The 20,230-nt window shown below is 39.0% G+C and overlaps 1 long non-coding RNA gene across 1 annotated transcript in view; it reads left to right on the forward strand.

Annotated features, from left to right (window-relative positions):
* The first annotated feature begins 5,343 nt into the window (after window positions 1-5,343).
* LOC120589394 (uncharacterized) overlaps window positions 5,344-20,230 on the forward strand; it is a 17,225-nt gene continuing 2,338 nt past the window's right edge. Inside the window, exons 1-2 of the long non-coding RNA XR_005649476.1 lie at window positions 5,344-5,411; window positions 7,353-7,489. This is a non-coding gene — a long non-coding RNA (uncharacterized LOC120589394). The remainder of the gene's footprint in view (window positions 5,412-7,352; window positions 7,490-20,230) is intronic.

The following is a 20,230-nucleotide window of genomic DNA, read 5'->3' on the forward strand; positions in this document are numbered from 1 at the left end:
CAGCTAGTGGTGCTTGGTGAAAATATAGACTTTCAGCTCCTTCCCATTGGAAAGCTAATTCTGTAGATATGGTGGGAACTCTGGGGCTCTTTATCATCAGGCGAGTTTGGGAAATACTTTATTCTCTGATTCTTAACTTGGCTGTATATTGGAATCACTTGGGATTCTGACTTTATTAGTCTGGGGTGTGGCCTGAGCATCTGGGCTTTTAGAAATTTTCAGGTGACTCTAATATACAGCCAAGGATGAGAATCACTGATTTGATTGAAACAACAGTCAGTTAACTGGACCATATGTGAAAGCAATATCTAACATTCCCATTAAGATATTCAAAGTGCTTTTACATAATGTGTCTCCTCTGGGCCCCTGACAACTTATTGAGGTGGGAGGAGTGGGGATTAGCTTTCTTTTATAGATAAGTAAACCAGAACTCAGGAAGGTAAAGTGGCTTGATGAAGGTCCTACTCTAAGCAGAATTGTGGAATTAATGAGATTTGTTTTAGTTATTCTGCTATCTCACCTGTGTTCCATTGCACCTTACTGGGTCTCCAGCTTTCCCAGTCCCAGTTTAAAAAGGGAACTCTCACACACTGTTGGTGGGATTGCAAACTGGTATAGCCACTATGGAAAACAGTCTGGAGGGTTCTTAAAAAAAAAGTTAAAAATGGATATACCTTTTGACCCAGTAATTGCACTTTTGGGTATTTATTCAAAGAAAATCAAAACAATAATTCGTAAAGATCTATGAACCCCTATGTTCCTGGCAGCACAATTTACAATAGCCAAGATATGGAAGTGACCTAAATGCCCATCAACAGACAACTGGATAAAGAAGTTATGCTTCATATATACAATGGAATATTACTCAGCCATTAAAAAAATGAAATCCTATCATTTGCAATGATATGGATGGATCGAGAGGTTATTATGCTGAGTGAAATAAGTCAGAGAAAGAGAAACACCATATGATTTCACTTATACGTAGAATCTAAGAAACAAAAAGAACAAACTAATCAAAAATAGACTCCCAACTATAGAGAACAGTCTATTGATGGGCAGAGGGGAGGTGGGTGGGAGGCTGGGAGAAAGGGGTAAAGAGTTAAAGAAATACAAATTAGCAGTTGATAGATGGTCTTGGGATTGGGAAGCATGGCATAGAGAATGCAGTTAGTATTAACGTAATGGGTAGGTGGAGAGCCAGAGGAGAGAAAGAGCAATTAGGGAATCATTTTATAAACTATATAAATGTCTAACCAATGTACTGAATACTTAAAACTAATAATAAAATAAAATTAAAAATGAAACAAAACACAAAACTTTGGTTTGCCTAGAGCTTCTTTTACATCAAAATTGTTATTAATAATAATACTAATAACAACACGATGGCAGCTAACATTGGGCATTTTCTACACATTGTGCTAGTGCTCTGCATTTATTATCTTAATTGTCTCAAGGACTCTGTAAGGTATGTTACATCCTCATTTTATAGGTGAGGAAACTGAGGCTTAGAGAGTAAGTAACTTGTCAAAAGTCACCTTCCTATGTAAGAGTCTTCTTATTTCATCTAAATCTCTTCCTTTTTTCCTTGCAGCCGACTAAATTTCCACAAGTGACAGAGAGGAAAGAATCTGATAAAGTAATTCAGAGCAAGCTCTTATGAACAATTACAGCTTTCCTGAATTGTATTGCCACTTCTAATATAGGGATCAGATCTTTTAAGAAACAACTAGAGCCAGCCATCTAAAAATATGAGCATCTTGCTCATGAGGCATTCAACTGGGGAATCACAGGTTAATTCTTAACTAACTGCTTTATCTGTGCCTAAGGTTAATCCTGCCTTCCTAGACACAGTCATAGGACACTGATTTGGCATCTGAAGGCTTGGGCCTGGCTCCCAAATGCTTTTTATTAGCTGTGGGGTCTTGAGCCAGTCACATCCAGGATGCGGCTTAACCTTCTGAGAGAATCAGGCCTAGTTGGAACATTAACCAATATTCTCATATCTACTTTTCTAAGGTTTCCAAAGTATTGAGCTTTTTTTCCCTAGCTATGTCCATTGCTGTTGCTGTTGTTCTTATAACCATTACTATTGTTATTATATAAATGAGAAATCTTATACTAGGTATTAGATGAGAAAATAAAATATATTTATATTTATTCATATATTATATTTTATTTATAAATAAAATGCTTAGTACAGTGCCTGGTACAGAGTAAGCAAATAATCTTAGACATCACCATCCTCCTCCTCCTCCTCATCATCATGAAACTTATTTGCTATAATTAATCACCAATAGTGCAGGAAACACTTATAGGAATATTAACAGATGACTTTGACTGTACACCTACTCCTTTAAATATACAGAACTTGTTTTTATTATTTCAGTATCGAGAGATCAAATTATAAAGCAAACCAAGTCAAGAACCTACTTCCTAGAAGTAAAAGAGGCATACTCTTCTGTTCAGCTATATAAACTCTTTACAGAAATTAGGTACTATTTTATAACACTATGAAGAGGGAGAAAGATGTAAAATAGAATTTACTTCTCCAGTTTTGAAGATTTTCATCTGGTGTGAGACTCCTTCTTGCAAAGTATGAAGTTATATAAAGATTGAGGAGGAATTATTCTTTTTTTTTAATATACTATAAAGAGAATAAGGCTACTAGGTCAACCAACGGAAATTTAACCTATGCATTATCTTATATATAAATCTTGATTTATTCTATAAATATTAACTAAGCATTTACTATTGGCTAGACTCTGAGAATGCAGTGATGACAAAGACCCTTACTCTTATGAAGCATACTTTTTAGATGGCACACAGACAGAAGATAAGTACATGAACAGATTAGTAAAACAGCAACTGTGCTAAATTTCTAAAAACAAACCAATAGGGTGCTGAAATGGATCCTGTAGAGAGAGGTACTCACTTCAGATAGAGCAGTCAGGAGGCGGTGACATTTAAGCTAGAAGAATATGAAGAAACCAGCTATTCTAAGTATGAGAAGAAAAGCATAACACACAGAGGTTCATAAATTCAAAGTCTCTGTGGTGGGGAGAAAAGGTTGGTGCAATTGGGAAGCTGGAAAAGTCAAGTATAATTGGAATGTCTAAAGCATGAGAGAGGGGATATGAGATGAGGCCACAAGGCCCTTCAGGGGCCAGGTCACACAGCACTCTTAGGTGATGGTAAGGACTATGGATTTTGTTTTAAGCTCGATGGAAAGCCATTGAAGAACTTTAAGCAGAGAAGCAACATGGTCTGATTCGTGCCTTAGCATAATTCCCATTGTGTGTGAAGATTGGATATTGAAGACAATAATGACCTTTCTCTTCCCAAGCAATATTTGTTAGAAAAGCAGAAGTTGTAAAGTAATCTGCCTATATTTTTAAAGCAACCTTCCATGAATATAGTCCTCCATATTTCCGAAGCACAGAAGTTCTTCTCCACTCTAAAAGGGACAGAATTATAGATAGATAGATAGATCATCAAGCTTTAATCTGCCGAGATGAGGCTAGGAATGCATATCACAACACTTTTTGTCAAAATAATAGATAACACAGTCCTTTCAAATCACTGTCAGTGAAACCCAGGCCTTCGGGTCTCTCTTTCATCAGAGAAAAATACAGTGTTGAAAGTGAGCAAGGTCCATCCAATTAAGTCCCAGGTGGAGCCCTAGGAATTGTGAGCTTCCTCTTTTCGGACAAGTAACAATGAACAAAACTCACAGGTGCATACCTAGGATAACTGATTGGCAAACAAGTGTCATTTCCCTTCATAAAAGAACTCTTAGCATCCCTGACATAAAAGTTAACACTCTCAAATTGTCCCTGGGCCAGCTCAGAAATGGAACCTTCATCCTCATTAATTTTCTATTTCCATTGTCTAGACTGGGACAGGAAAACTATCATCGTCGGGATAACGTAGAATTGAACACGTACAGGTGAGAATGAACAACTTACATACTTTTACAGCTCTAAAAGTCACTCTCTTTATTCCATGAGAGTTTCCTTTTCGGGTTTCAGTTCAAAGCAAAGCATGTTTCTATGGCTGAGTTATGAATTCCAAAAAATAGAGGCTTGTCATGGAAATGCAGACAGCCGCCTCACTGCGGCCATGCTCCTGGGCATGGCTATAGTCATCAGTTTTAATGAGAGCTGTTAATATCACCTCCATCAGAACGGTTGCCCTGGGCTGACGTTCTGGGCTGTGCACAGGTGCTCTCGCCCAGAAATGTAATGTGGGTTATTACATTATCAACGAGGCACAGATGTGCTTTCTGTCTGAACTCAAGGTGGTAGTCCTGCCAAGTGCATAACTCTTTCAGTGGGTCCAGGTCCGTTGGTATCAAAATGCTGTTCTAGCTCAGTGAACCTGAGAGCTGCCTTCTGCTTCCCCAGGACACGGGTTTAGAAAACATACTTAAGAATGCAAAAAGGCTGGGCTCTCAAAAGCCAGGTACAGGCTTTCTTAAGAACACGAAATTCATCCCATGACCTGTATTTTTCATAAAAGCTGCAGCCACTGCATAGTCATTCATTGACTCATTCAGTTTTTCTTAGGCACCTGCCCTATGCCAGGTACCCCGAAGGAGCCAAAGATGACCTGCCAAGGAGTTTGCCCCCAGGCACACTGCAATGATTTCTGCTAGTTCCGATCTCTTTCAACTTCTTCAGAACTGTCTCTCAAAAATTCAAGTCTCCATTGCCTCTCCCTGAGGTGCTAGTTGTAGCATGGTGTTTTTCTACAGAATTGAATGTTTTCAATTCTGGCATCTCCTTTATCCTAAGCGTAAAACCCGCATTCATTGAGCTTTTCGTTACTCAACGTGGTCCCTGGGGTCTGTGTGACTTGAAGCTAGATATTCCTTAAAGCTGGCAGCTGCAGGTCCTGCAGTTAGCCTAACGTCCCACCTCGGCACTGCCAACCGACATGGATGCCTGGGTGCTGAGAACTGGCTTCGAAAGTCCCCTGAAGGGGCCATCGGCAACTGCATCTGCCTGTGTTCTCAATGTGAAGTCGCCCATCATGGATACAATGATGGCTCAAGGAGGAAAAACGGGTTCTCCTCTGTGAGAGGAAGTGGGTTTTGAATTGATGTTGACTTTGAGAGGGACACTGCCTTGCTGTCCAAGAAAATTGCTCTCTTATATAGGAGTTAAATGGTGAGAGAGGAGGTCAGTACACTGGCCACAAGGCAGCCTCCCTATTCTAATTTCTGTTTTAAGTATAGAGATGGACAGATACAAGTAAAACACTGAGGAATGGGGTCTGTGAGAAGGTGTGTGTGTGTGCGCGCGTGCGTGTGTGTGTGTGTGTGTGTGCGCGCCCGCGCGCACTTGGAGAAATGGCAGTGTTTTTGTGGGCGTCACAGAGCACCCAGCTGAGGAAAACGTGAGGAAGACACGGTCAGGATACTGCCCTACAATTCAATCCTCTATCCTTTTGCTTGTTGTATACGCCTTGACTGTTAACCAAAGATGACAGAAGGATCCTGAAGATAAATGAGTGCTCTTCTTCCGGCTCCCTTTCCACTGCGCCCTGCCCCCATACCCGACTTCAGTTCCCTCCCCCCTTCCCTTATTCCCATTCTTCTTTTGACTGATGGTTTGGCAGTGGCAGCATGAAGGGATGGCTGGTGGCATTAACCCTGTTGTCTGTCCCCCTGCTCCCCAGGGATGTGGCTGTTTCTGGAGAGTGCAGGACCGTCATTCCTGCAGCCCGATCTTGGAGCCCCAAAGATCCGGGCCAGCAGCAGTGCCCCGCTGGCGCAGTGGCTGTTCTACATGGCTGGCCTCGTTATGAAGTGAATCTCTTGACAGGCAATTTGCTTCTGCCACCTGTATCTAGAAATCCTTCTCTAAGACTGTGAAATGCATCCGCTCCTTTCTCTTCTCCCAGGTTTAGCTTTCACGACATGATCTGCTTCCACTTACTGCGATTGCCCTGTTTGCATTTCCATTTGGTGCTTGGACTATTCCAATTACCTCTCCTTTCTCCTAGGCAGATGGGCACATATTTTATAAGGATGGCAAGGACATAAGGGACCTAATAGATGATAATAGAAAGTAAATGTCAAATTGACATGCCTTTGACTCAGGAATTGTGGGTGGTGCAGCACCATCAAGTCTCATTCCCTCCGATGAGATCTGAGTTTGGATGAAATACAGAGATGGAAGGGTGACTGCCTGTCTAGGGATTTACCATTCCTGTCTTTTGTCGAATATCATGTAGAAACCTTCCTGATGCTTACCTCAATGATAGAAATTTTGGACAATACATTAATATTTACAGAGCCCTTTTATGAGCTTAACTATTATGCAGTTCAAAGCAAGACACATAAAGCACTGATTATTATTATACTTATGTATCAAATGTATAGACTATACTCTAAGATTTTTAGGAAAGAGGAAGGCAACTGTAAGATGATTAATGTGATAAATTAAGTGGTATTTAAAAATAATTTAGATTCAAAATGATTCTTTTCAATGAATATTTCATAATTGAAAATTAAGTTTCTTCAAATTTCATGAAAATTAAAAGGAGCATTATGAAAATGGTATCCTCTGATCTTTGTTCTTTTAGTATTTTCAAAGCATTATATATTTCCAATAGATATATATATCATGTTTAATCCTGGACTAAAGACAAATGTTGGTTCCTATATACACTATTTTGTTCAGAAATTAAAAATCAGGAAAAGAATAATTAAAAGAGCGAAGCTTTACAGTAGTTTAAAAGGGTTAAAATGATGGAAAGTGCCTTTGTCTTTAAAACATCTTATCATCCCAACAAAAGTCTTTCTTTAGGTCATAAAGTTTTGACTCATTTGTAGTGTAGGGGGCACTTCTGTGAGATCCAAGGTCTCTATGCAGGGGACTCAATTCTCAGCCCTATTTTTGCCAGGTATTTCTTTTTCTCCACTGACTTTATAGTTCATTTATGCAGTGAATAATAATGTATGAAGTCAGGTGTGTGTTGGGTTCTGGAAGTAAAACGATGAGTAAGACAGACCTAGCCCTACCTCGTGGAATGTACGGTGACAGGCAGTGAGCTATACACCAGGGCCGGAGCGGGAGAAGGATGTGTTACTTGTAGTGCCTTCGACAGAAGCAGCTCACCTACTACCCTTGCATGTTGGCGAAGATGGGAGCGGGTCGGGGGGGAACTTGGCCTTTGCGCTGAATGATGTGTGGACTTCCTCTCGCTCTGCTGATACGGTTCGTTTGAAATTTGAATACAGTTTACTCAGTGGGCATTGGCGACCCCGTCCCTTCCCAGAATTTCAGCATAGTTATAGACGCAAGAGTGGATTAACTTCAGTTCTGTTTCCACTTTTTAAATCGCAGGTATTGGTCTTGGATGACTCCGAGTTCTCCTGGAACATGATTTGCTCCACTTTGGGAAGGAACATCCCCACCCCCGTCCCAGACAACGATCCCTAAGGGCCAACAGTCGTAACATACACACGGCTGAGGTAACAGAGGTAAATAGGAAAAAGGCCAAGCTATTTGCATTGGGACGTGGTAACCAGGAGATGAGCAAACATTTAATTTTGTTTATTGAGGTCAACGTGAAAGCTGTTGAATCTCTTATAACAACTTTCGCGACATTTGCTGCGTGCCTTTTTGAAACACCTCGAGCTGAGCTCGTTGTTCTGAAATGTCAGAATGTTCCATTCTGGTAAGCATTCAACTCGTATCGAGTTCTCCTTTTGTGCAGAACTCTGTGAAGCGCAGCTAAATGTGTAAGGGGAACGAAAGAGGATGAAATGAAAACTGGAAGCTGCGAGTCAGTAGACAGTGAAAACAATCTGAAAGGCTTTCTGGTTTTGGTACAGACCGAGTTTCTGTTCAAGGGGGAGTGAGGCCCACCCATACTCTCTATGCCTGCCTTATTTTTATGGTCCTTTTCTCAACTTTTTCCATTCGCCTGTGACAAAGCTTTCTCTACTTAATAACAAAATATCAACAAATCATAACTACACAGAGGATGAGTGAACAGGATTTGGAGTTCTGAGGTTGGAATCACGGCTCTGCTATTAACTCTGTGACTTTGGGTAAGTCACTGAACCTCCATGAGCCTCAGTTTTCACATCTCTAAAATGGAGGCGATACTATCCACCCAGGGTTTTATTGTAAGGATCAAATGAGATAATAACTATAAGTTGCTTAGCATAGAGCCCAGTCCAGAAATGTTCAATAAATATTAAGCTATTACTGACAACTCTATGGGAAAGAAATCAATGCTTTATTTAGACTTTTTTGGTTTTGCTAGTTCAGAAAATGGCTTAATTTAGCCTAACACAAAGTTATGCGTATTCTGACATGTTAAAAATGGGAAAGCCAGTAGTCATTTATTCATTCATTTAACAAATATCCATGGAGTGTTTTCTCTGTACTTGGCAATGAGCGAAGCATTGGGGTCCAGAGATAAAAGTAACAGTTCCCATCTTCCAGAAATGTGAAGTCCAGTGGAACAGAGAAGTAACTAAGCTGACAATGACAACATAGCATATGTGCTTACTAAATGCAGTTTGGCAGACCTATGCTGTGAAAACACAGAGTGGAGTAAAGCCGAAGAATACCCAAAGGATCACGGATTCGCTAAAGCTGGGTATTCTAATTCTAAAGGAATAGAGAGAAAGTCAGGAACACAAGAGAGATTGCTTCAGGCCCTGCCTCAGGCCTGCCCAATTCCCAGTCTTAAGAACTCTTTCCCCCGCCAGGCTGGGATGTCCTTCTTTGGTTTCTAAGATGAATGCTGGCCTTAGACAGGAGCTTATGGAGCTCTAGGCCAACCCTTTGCTACTCAGGTTCAAGGCACATTTGCAGCCAGGGCTGCTTTGATCATATGCCCCAGGTCTAATACCTGCTCTTCTGCCCGAATTTCTTGAATATATAATGTTTAGGATCAGAACTGGGCTCTTTCTTCCTTTATGGATTTAAGGGCTCCAGTCCTGGCTCTGAACTCCATGCTGATGAGTGGACTCTTGCACCTCTTTAAAGCTTAACTGATGCCCCCTTCCTGGCCCTCAGGCGTGTTTTTTTTTTTTTTTTTTGGTAACAGCTTTGACATACCATGCATAGCATACAGTGCACTCATTGAAAATGTACAATTCGATGATGTTTAGCATATTCAACGAGCTTTTCCACCACCACAATCAGCTTCAGAACAATTTCATCATGCCGTAAAGAAATTCTTGCACCCCTTAGCCATCACCTCAACCCTCTCATTCCCCCAGCCTCTGGCTGTCCTCATAGATGTGCTTTTTAAATCTACTTTCTGTCCTTATAGATTTGCTTATTTTGGATATTTCACACAAATGGATGTTATAGACTGAATTTTACTCCCGACCAATGGGACTATGTTTAGGGATAGGTCTTTGAAAGAGGGAATTAGGTTAAATGAGGTCATAAGGGTGATCCAATAGGACTGGTGTCCTTATAAGAGAAGATACCAGGAACGTGTGTGCACAGAAAAAAGGCCATGTAAGGCCACAGCAAAAAAACAGCCTTCTGTAAACCAAGAAGAGAGGCCTTAGGAGAAACCAAACCGGCTAACACCATGATCTTGAACTTCTGGTTTCCATAACTATGAGAAAATAATTTCTGTTGTTTAAGCCACTTGGTCTGTGGTGTTTTGTTATGTCGGCCCCAGCAAACTGATACACCAGATTCATACAATAGGTAGCCTTTTGTATCTGGCTTCTCTCAGAATAACGTTCTCAAGGTTTAATCCATGTTGTAACATGCATCAGCATTTCATTCCTTTTTTGATGACAAATAATATTTCATTACATGAGTGTATCACATTTTGTTTTTCCATTTATCGGTTGGTGAACATTTGGGTTGTTTCCACCTTTTGGCTACTGTGAATAATGCTGCTATGAACATTCACGTATAGATTTTTTGTGGACACGTGTTTTCATTTGTATACCGAGGAGATGAATTTATGGATCATGTGAAAATTCTGTGTGTAACATTTGAGGAACTGCCAAACTCTTTCCCAAAGTGGCTATGCCATTTTACGTTCTTACTAGCAATGAATGAGAGTTCCAATTTCTCTACATCATGGTCAGCATTAGTTACTGTCTTTTAATTGTGTGTCATTTTTATAGCCATCCTAGTGGGTGTAAAGTGGCATTTCATTCTGATTTTTATTTGCACTTCCCTAATAACTTATGATGTTGAGCATCTTTCCATGTGATTATTGGCCATTTGTATACTTTCACTGGAGAAATGTTTATTCAGATCCTTTGACCATTTTTAAATTAGCAATTCATTTTTAATTTGACTTTTTATTATTAAGTTGCAATCATTCTTTATATATTCTAGATATAAATTCCTTATCAGACATGATTTGCAAATAATTTGTCCTATTATGTATGTCGTCCCTTACTTTCTTGATAGTGTTGTTTGAAGCACAAAAGTTTTATTTTTGATGATGTCTAACTTATCTATTTTTCTCTTTTGTTGTTTGTGTTTTTGGTGTCTTATCTAAAAAATATTGCCAAATGTAAGATAAGATTAATTCATGTTTTCTTCTAACAGTTTTATAGTTTTAGCTCTTACATTTAGATCTTTGATCACTTTTGTGGTTATTTGTTTTGTGTATGGTCTGAAGCAGGGGTTCAACTTCATTCTTTTACATGTGATATCCAATTATCTCAGCATTATTTGTCGAAAAGACTATTTATTTTCCCCACTGAATTGTCTTGGGACTCTTGATGAAAATCAATTGACCGTAATGCAAGAGTTTATTTCTGGTCTCAATTCTATTCCATTCGTCTGTATGTCTATTTAATGCTAGTAAAATGTAAATACTGTCTTGATAACTATAGCTTTGTATTAGTTTTGAAATTGAGAATTATAAATCCTTCAACTTTGTTCTTTTTAAAGATTGTTTTGGCTATTCAAAGTTCCTTGAAGCTCCACAGGCTTTTGAAGGATCACTCCTCTCTGGTGCTGGAGGCATCTGAAGTTGGCTTACACATATTCCAAACGACCACATGGTCTGGTCTCTGTATATCTCAGAATTACTGAATAGGCCCGAATAGACTTTTTCCAGCCCATAGAGCTGGATCTTGTGAACTCAAATTTTTGATGTGTACCTTGTGGGGAGGAGTTCTAATTCTAAGACCAGCTCTAGTGGTGTTTTAAATAAGATTGATGTGTTAGGTCTGATCACTCACTATAGAATCCTAAGAATTAATTAGCTTTGATGGACAGCTTATTAGTACAGCCATGCTGTGGCTGTTGTTTTTAAATTATAAAAGTAATATAGTCACATACTAAACAAATAGCAAACATAAAAAACATTCACCATAATCAGAAGCCACTTGCTAAAATTCTAATATAATTACCAATGTTCTAATGCATTATTATAGATATGTTCTTTTTAGCCTTTGTAGAAAAAAGTTTTAGTATCATTTTTGGAAGTTAATTTGAAATGAAAATTCCACTGGAGACTATTTTTGGTATCTATCATTTCCCTCATGGTTTAAGAGGCCAGACACTCTTTTTGGAGGCATAACCAAACAAACCTTTGGGCCTAGGAAGAGATTGTTACATCACAGGAATATATTTACCTGGATTTATTTTGAAGTTAGACTAACACTTCACATGTATTTTGATTTTATATTGACATGCGTATTTCCAAACACATCATCTCATCCTTGTAATGATTCTTAAAACTGGCTACAGATGTTTAGATTAAATCCATTTGGCTTCCTACCCTTCTGAATAGAACGTGCCACACCGTTTATTGAAACCTGGGCTCTGGCAATCATGACACTTAGATTTTCTTCAGGTTGACCAGCAAGGGGCACTAAAACATAGCATCTCTTCCCTGTCTCTTCTCTGAAACAGCAGGAGGTTTTTGTAAGGCAGTAATTGGGCACAAATCTGGAAGCTGTGCACTCGTATAGTTAGATCAAAACACTGGTGGCAATTTCTTTGATATTTTTCAAGGATATTGATATTTTTTTAAATGAGAAAAATTCTGATTGGGCAAAAAAAGACAACAAAAACAATTCCAAATACAGAATCACTCTTTGCTTGCAAACCATAATTCTCCTGTCTAGTCAATACTATTAGGTAAACCAGCAGAATCTTGTCATTGTTTTTTTTGTGAATTATTGCTTTTTTTTTTTTTGTAAGCAGAGAACATAATGGCCTACCCATATAACGAGTTCCTAAAAGGATGAACTACTTGCTGCTACAGTGACAAGCAATTATTATAAAGGCCTACCGGTTGGTCTTTTTTTCTTCCTTTGAAATTTTGCCTGCCTATTTATTTCCATCAGCTACTAAGGATGACTCTTTTATTGTTTCAAATAAAGGATGCAATCTATATGCTAGACATACATTATGAATAATTCCTTGTCATAACAGGCACGACTGTCCTTCAGAGACTGGCATGAAGTTACAGAAGTTATTTAGTATTTGGTAATGGGCTTTTCTTTTTAACTTTAGCTTTTATATATGCTTAATCACCTCAAGGTATTGAAAGACTAAGAATGACAGCATTCAATAATTAATTCACCAAGTTGGAAGTAATTATCCATTATTCTTTTATTTTAAATCAAAGAAATAGTTTTTGGATGCACTGTCCACTTATCAATATTGTAAAATGATACACGTAAAGGTAATTAATTCAAATGTTAATGTTCAATTACGAGTCCATGTGTAATACTTTGAATAACATTTTTATTAATTATTTTAACTGGGCCTCTTAGAAGACTAAGGTATTTTTGGACCTTGTTATTTGTAATATATGAGAATTGTATATTAAAACGGATCACAGACTTCTTCACACATCTCATTACAGCTCTCTTCTCCTCAAATACAATCCTAAGCCTCAAATGTCTGATTACTTAAGAACCCTTAAGAAGCCGTAGCTAAATGGATAGTTCAGAGTATGATTTCTAATATTTTTCCCTCTGCCAGCCAGAATTAGAAATCGGAGGATGCAGAGCAAAGATTTTTAAGGCTGAGGCAGATATTAAGAGCGAAATGAAAAACACAGAGCAAGAGAAAGGAAAGACCCGGGATTTCATGTTTTCTAAACAAGTCCGAAGGTGTTAGGTCTTGGCTCCTTTTGATAATTCTGATATGATCAGCTGTTGTGGCCCTCCTGCTGCCTGGGCCTGTCTTCTCTCTGATGCCGGGGAGATGGCTACAGAGACCATAAATGACTGGCATGGTGAAGAGCACAGGCCCTGGAGTTAATGTGCAGGGTGCATGTTCTGGCTGTGTGCCTTCGGGCAAGTGGCTTTACTTATCTAAGCCTCGGTTAATTCTTCTGTCTCATAAAGATTCATTCATTCCTTTAACAAATATTAATCAAATGGCTGCTATCTGCCAGGCACCATTCTAAGTACATATGGTTTTTCTGATGGTCAAACAAGACAATGAATGTAAAGCACTTAGCACTGTGACTATAAATAATGGCTATTATTATCTATTGAGAATCTACTATGCACAGGCCCCATGCCATAGATTTTGGGCAATTACCTAACCTCTGTCAGCCTCTGTTTTATTCTTTTGTGAAGGGTAATTCCTGCCTCATATGGCTCTTATGGGGTTTAAAGGAGGTAATGTGTATAATGTGCTTGGAACAGTGACCAGCATGTTATAAATGCTGTATAAGTGTTCGCTATTATTACTTTGGTTTTTCAGTAACAACCTCAGTTACTGCTTTAAGGATGAGTCAACTCAGGCTCTGGAAGGTAAGGTGAATTGGTCAAGGTCGAAAGCTGGTAAGAGACAGATCGATACTGCTACTTGCTTGGATCCAAAGCCTGTCTATGCTTTTCCCATTGAACCCTGGTGCCTCCTAGAAGTACTGAACACCTTGCTTGAGGTTGCACATGAGCTCCTTTGTATCTCTGAAACATTACTTCCCAGTTCCTCTGAATCTCTTCTATCAGTGCACCCATGTGCATGAGTGTACATACATATACATGCCCATCTGTAGTCTTTGTATTTCTCATCCATTCTGAGCAGCAGTATCTCTCATCGTAGAACTTATACTGCCAGTTATACTGTTAGAAAAGTTGCTATCCATTGCTCTAAAACCTCTAGGCAATAAGTAAAACATGTAAATTTAGTTTTTCAACCTGTGAGCTTTTTCTGGGGAGAAAGCCGTTCTGTCGACTTGCTCATTTAATCATTCATTCATTCATTGATTCATCCAGTCAGTCATTCATCAAACATCCACTGTAAACTAGGCCCTGTACTAGTCTAATTCTTAAATTTTTATTAACCACACACTATGTTTTCTCAGTATGTAAAATATTAAATCCTAATTGAGGATCTTGTATAAATTGGCTTAAAAGGACAAAATGTTCGTTGGCTTTTCACATCCCCAGTGGCTGTTACAGTAGAAGAAGATAGTTCTATCAACACTTCGCAGCTTAAATAAGAAGCATATTTTCTCACAGTGTCTTTTGTATACCTTCCCCTTGGGAAACACACAGTTATAAATTATATGGAGATGCTTTAGAGCCAAAGGAATCTCTGAAACCTGTGGGGAAAGTGACTACTTTAATAAACTATCCTTTTGACTTGATAAAGTTGCAAATGTTGCAAATGCTCTAACGAGCAACATTAAACCAAGCTGATGATGAATCTATGGAAAACTAAATTCCACGGTCAAATATAGTAATTGCTTCTTTAAAAATAAACACACAAGAACATTTTTTCCCCCTCAAACGTACCAAAATCAGGAGGGAGTAGATTTTGAAGATTTGTACCTACGTGGAATGAATTCTCAATTTTATGTCCCAAAAGAGCTATAATTTTAGAGAATGCATTTGCTGTTTGTTGTTCACTGAGCATTCATTCTTTCTTCTTTTAATAATATTTCAACTTTCCCTTGGGAACATATTTGTACTGTCTCTTGATTAAAAAAACAAAACAAAACAAAACAAAACAAAACAAAACAAAGCAAAATAAAACAAAGCCAACCAAACAAGAAATCCCCTTATTGCTTTCTCCCCTAGTCTTTTGGGATCTTGTGCTGTGATTATAGCTCCTTGCTCCCTCACCGAGTTTCTTCCTTGGGGCTTCCTATTGGGGATGCCTGAGGAGGTAGTATTGCTTAAGAGATAAAGGCTTCCACTCAGTCTCATTATTTGGCAATATATAGAGCACTGCAAAAGAAATTTTAAATGTTTCTGACTTGTATTAATTGTCACTATTGAGAGATTATCATGAGGGTTTCTGCCAAGAATTAGAAATAAGGATTAACATCGAGAGTTAAATGGCAAAATCAATACATAATGAATTTGATTAGAGATACATACAAAGTGCCTTAAAATGAGAGACCTGTTAAAAATATTTACCAATCACCATGATCAGAACAGATGCTACAGTCCCAGGCTTTAATGGCAAGGTCTAGGGTCTCCCATGGAGGGAGGGGTCAGGATGGCTAGGGTGACAGGAGTCGCGACAGCAGCGTTTCATCGACTAGTATCAAAGTATTTCCATAATTTAACAACTGGTTTGCAGAGGTGGTTTCCTAAGTGAATGGGTCCCCACATGCATGGATATTTCCAAATAAACATTGGCTTACATATCTAATTTTTATTCATAACGGGATATTATTTCTTTAAAAGATCCCATAAACTTGTTTAAGCTTCAGCTCCCGCCAGAATCCGGTTTTAGACCCTGGTATGACCATAACTGTGCACAGCAGGCGACAATCAGCCAGCCAGTGAGGCTGGATGGCCGACTTTGGTGGTACCCATGTTAGCACTCACTGTCCACTGAAGAAGATGCTCTTGCTCAGAGCTCTGCCTTGTCCCACCACAGTGTCAGGTCTGTCCACTTTAAGACATAGATTTTTCAGGCTTTCATTATAATTATAGCCTGATATAATTATAATTTCTTACAAATTATAAAGATTTGACGATCTTTCATCAAACATTAATTTCTCCTATTTCATGCTTACCAAGAAATTTTCTGATTATAACTTAGCTCCCACCTTGTCTGCCTGGGGTGTGCCGGCTGTTGGATTTATGGTCTAGTTCCTTGGGCAGTTCTATTTCTCAGGACAAATTAATAAAACTGCATTCTAGTTTACTAGTAACTATCCTAATTACTTGGCCAATGTGGGTTCATTTCTGGAACAAACTATGCTAAGGTTTCTGAGGCCTGTGAAGCTAGAATTTGGAGCATGGCAAATTGACTAAAATAAACATCCTCTCTCTAGGGACAAATACTCCATGGCTTTGCCCTTGGCCATCTTCCTTTATTTTCAGCAGTATTTTATTGGAATTGTTTATTTTTCTCCTTACTGGATTGTAAACTCCTTGAGAATAGGGGCCATCTGTATTCCAGCAAACTCAATAAATATTTAGTGAATGAGTGAATGGGATAATAAAAAGTATGTGATATTCCTTAGATATCAGTAAACTAATAGCAATGCAAACTTTTAGCTTAATTCACAAATTACTTTGTTTTTAACTAATTTATTTTTTTATTGAAAAAATATTTATAATGCTTTAGAGGCTGAACATCTTTTATCTATCTGTTTATAAGTCATATCAAATATATTATAAACCTGACCATGGTTAACATAAAGTAATCCCTTCCTTAAAATATTTTCTTCAGTGTAAAATAGTACCTTTATTGCTTTATGTCTATCTGACTCACAAATATTTGGGGAGATAGAAAATTGTTTTGTTCTTGGCACTAAAAGCCAGTGATGAGAAGTTAGTTATATCAAGAGTAAACTAGTCCTGGGATAAATTCCATTATTGAAGGATGTGCAATATAACCAAAATGAACAAAATTGATGGTATTATAGATTCATTATCATCACACGGAAAAATCTACTGTTAGTTTTAAAGCAAACATACAAAACATTATCCCACTACATTAAAATTTTGAGGCAGAAGTTGAGGGAAAGAAAACAATTCTAATGAAAATAGCCTTTTTTAAAAAAGAAGAACATCTAGAGGAAAATAAATAAATTGTATGATGATAAAAATAAAAATGAAAAGACTTTTACTTATGTATACATATATATTGCTGTTAGCTCTTGTTTCTGGTTCAACCCTCAAGGATATAGGTAATTTAAGAGAAAAAAGAACAGGGTCAGAGAATGGTAGAGGACAAGACAGGAGATAGATGAGAGAGAGAGAGAGAGAGAGAGACAGAGACAGAGACAGAGAGACAGAGAGAGACAGAGAGAGACAGAGAGAGAGAGACAGAGAGAGTAGAGAGAGAGAGAGAGAGACAGAGTATGGGAGAGAGAGAGAGAAAGAGAGAGAGAGAGAGAGAGAGAATTAAGGACAAGCAGATGATTCACAGCTTAATTCTTAAAAAAAGAAAAAAACATCCCTTGGTTATTATGAACTATATTGCTGGTTCTGTAACTAAAGACCCATAGCAAAGTCAACCAACAATGTATTTACTATGGGATAACTAATTACTTTAAGTTAAAATTATTTCCAAATCAGTTGTCACTTCTGTTAGACTGCCACTTTGTGCCAAAGTTTCCTTTGATATAAGAAAATTTCTAGTCTCAAACACAAGTCATCTGGGTTCTATGTTTATATTGCTTGTCATTTGTAGCTCAATGGTCAACAGTACCCACAGTATAATATCAAGAAATGATCTCTTTAGCAGCATCTCCAACTTAATTACAGGCTACCTGGTATCATCTTTGCTTCCTTGATAGAACCGAGTTTGGAAGAGAAGCAATCATTTGGGAATTGTGTTTGCATTGAGGAAAAGAGGAGTTAATGCTGTTTGTTTTCATAAGCAGAGAGGAAGTTATCAGCCCTGTGGATTCTAAAATTCTAAACCTCAAGAGCTTTTAACATTTCCTCTTTAAGGCATCTAGCAGCTGTTTCTTTTGGGAGGGCTCCTGGAAGCCAACTGAGCTGAACAAGGGGAATTGGAATGTGGGTTTAAAAAAGAAATGCCGAGACGGAGTTAGTAATCTCTCTCTCTCTCTCTCTCTCTCTCTGTCCCCCTGGCCTCAGAACTTGCTTACAGCAGAGAAAGCAAGAACCCAGCGCCTCCTCTGTGAAGTGCAGTGACCTTTCTCATGCTGCCCTCCAGGGGCCCATGCTCAGTGGAACCCCGTGGAGCAAGCAGCACAGCTGTGATTCAGCGGCCTTTGAAAAGGCAGCCACCAGGAACACAAACTCAGGAAAATCAACAGCAACACCGTCCCCAACTGTGGCAACCCCTCTCCAAAGGGCCATGCAAATGCATCACGAGTCCCCAGTTTAAGAAATCGGAGGCCCGTAGTGTGTACCTTCAGAGTGGCTCTGCTTGTTCCATACCACAGTCTGCCTCCTTCCGTTAGAGCTGCCAATCATTTTCGGCACCCAGGATCAGCGGCTCCCTCTCTGAGTGCATCTCTGACACTTGTATTATCATGATGACCATTCATAATAAAACGACATCCTGCCACAGGGTGTGTTCCTCTGTCTATATCTGGCTGTGGTATTCTGATATGCTTGTCTCATTAGGCTGTGGGAAAGGCCATGCACTATGAATAAAGCTGACCTCCCCTGAGGGGCAGGGAGACGTTTTCCAGGGTCAAACATACAGAGGAAACATGAGTTCGTGGACAGGAAGCCAGAACTTAGCAGGTAAGCAGGTTTGGGCTCACGGGAATCTAACCATGCATCCCTGCAGGGTAGGGGGCAGCTGATGCAGACCTACAGCTGGGAAAGGAGGGACATGAGCAAACTCCATGTCGAGGGCATATCAGAAGGTGCTGTGTTATTCTATTCCTTTTGCTACCCTTAGTCATTTAGTAACATCCTCTTTAAACGTCCCAGTCTCAGAGTGCTCTGGGGAATTCGAGTCAGCCGTTGAGAGTAGAGTTAGAGGGAAGCTGCTCCCCTGAGGCAGTCACGGTGGTCACGGGAGAGACCCCAAACCTTAGCCTGCAGGCCTCTCACGTGGCAAGTCTCTCCGCATTGCCTAATCTGAAGGGTCGGATTTGGTTTCACTGAACGGCGGGGCTTCCCTGTATCCTTTCTCATCATTTACTTCTATTGCCTTCTAGTAACTAACATGTCGATAAGCTCGACAATGGCCGTCGGGACTGTTTAGAGAGCTAAAAGTTAAAATCTAGCTTTAAAGAAGGATTTCAAGTTTCCTGATCTCGTCCAAGTCTCCTATATGATCTGCCAGCAGAAACATCCTGTTTTCAGTAGAATGGACAACATGTGGGATTTATACCATCAGTAAGGGTAAAAATAGCACCTATTGAGTGTCAACAGACTAGAGGACACAGGTTTATACGGCATATAGCCAGCGCATGGTCCTTCGAGAAGAAACTATTTTCCCTCTTTGCAGTTGGGCTAGTCCATGTGAAAAAAAATGTTTTGAAAAAAACTGCCTAGCTGTAGATGAACCATATGGGATCTTGAGGCACCTGCAGAATATTCCACCAAAGAAAAAAGATCATAATAAAATATAACATGCATTTTTGTTATAGTGGCAGCTACGCTTTTTGAAGGAAATACATCTCTTGCAGATCACCCTGTGAGTGATAAACTTTTCTTTGAAAGTTTTACTAAATACTGCGGTTTGAGAAGCAAATGAAAGAGGACTTGAGATAGATGCAAACGCTTAGCCTGGAGAAATTAGATTGAACACTGGAAACTGAAGTCTTTGTTGTTAGGGGAAAGATTCTGAAATCACTGAGGCATGAAAGTGTTCTCAGGCTCATTTCAAGCTACCAAAATGCAGAGTCCAAAGACACTCAGAGTCTCATAAAGTGTCTTGCCAAGAAAAAATGGAACTTTGCCTTCTTGGCTTCCAAAAAGAGGGTTTCCATCCAGGTTCCCACTGGAATGGAGAAGTCATTCACATATTTTCCCACCCTTTCTGGTCTCTCTGAATCACAGTGACTTTATTTTAGTTATTTACAAAGGGAAAATGGTCCCTTAAATTAGGTCAAAGATCAGTCTTCAGGTGAAAAAAAAAAGGGGGTGGTTAATAAAAATAGCGGGATATAATATTGCATGACTACCACTATAGAAAAAAAAATATGCACAGAAAAAAATACTGGCAGTAAATAACATAAAAATGTTAAAGGTGATTGTTTAATGAAATCAAATAAGCATGTTTTCTATAGTGAAGTTTCTTTAGTTGATAAATGGACAAATGCTTGCTGACTAACTGCCTAACAAGAACTTGGATGACTACCGTTAATCCTGTATAGTCCTACGTTATTTTAAAATGTCTAC

Source organism: Pteropus medius, unplaced genomic scaffold (genome assembly GCF_902729225.1).
Source record: "Pteropus medius unplaced genomic scaffold, Ma_sr-lr_union100, whole genome shotgun sequence".
Taxonomy (NCBI): Eukaryota; Metazoa; Chordata; class Mammalia; order Chiroptera; family Pteropodidae; genus Pteropus; species Pteropus medius.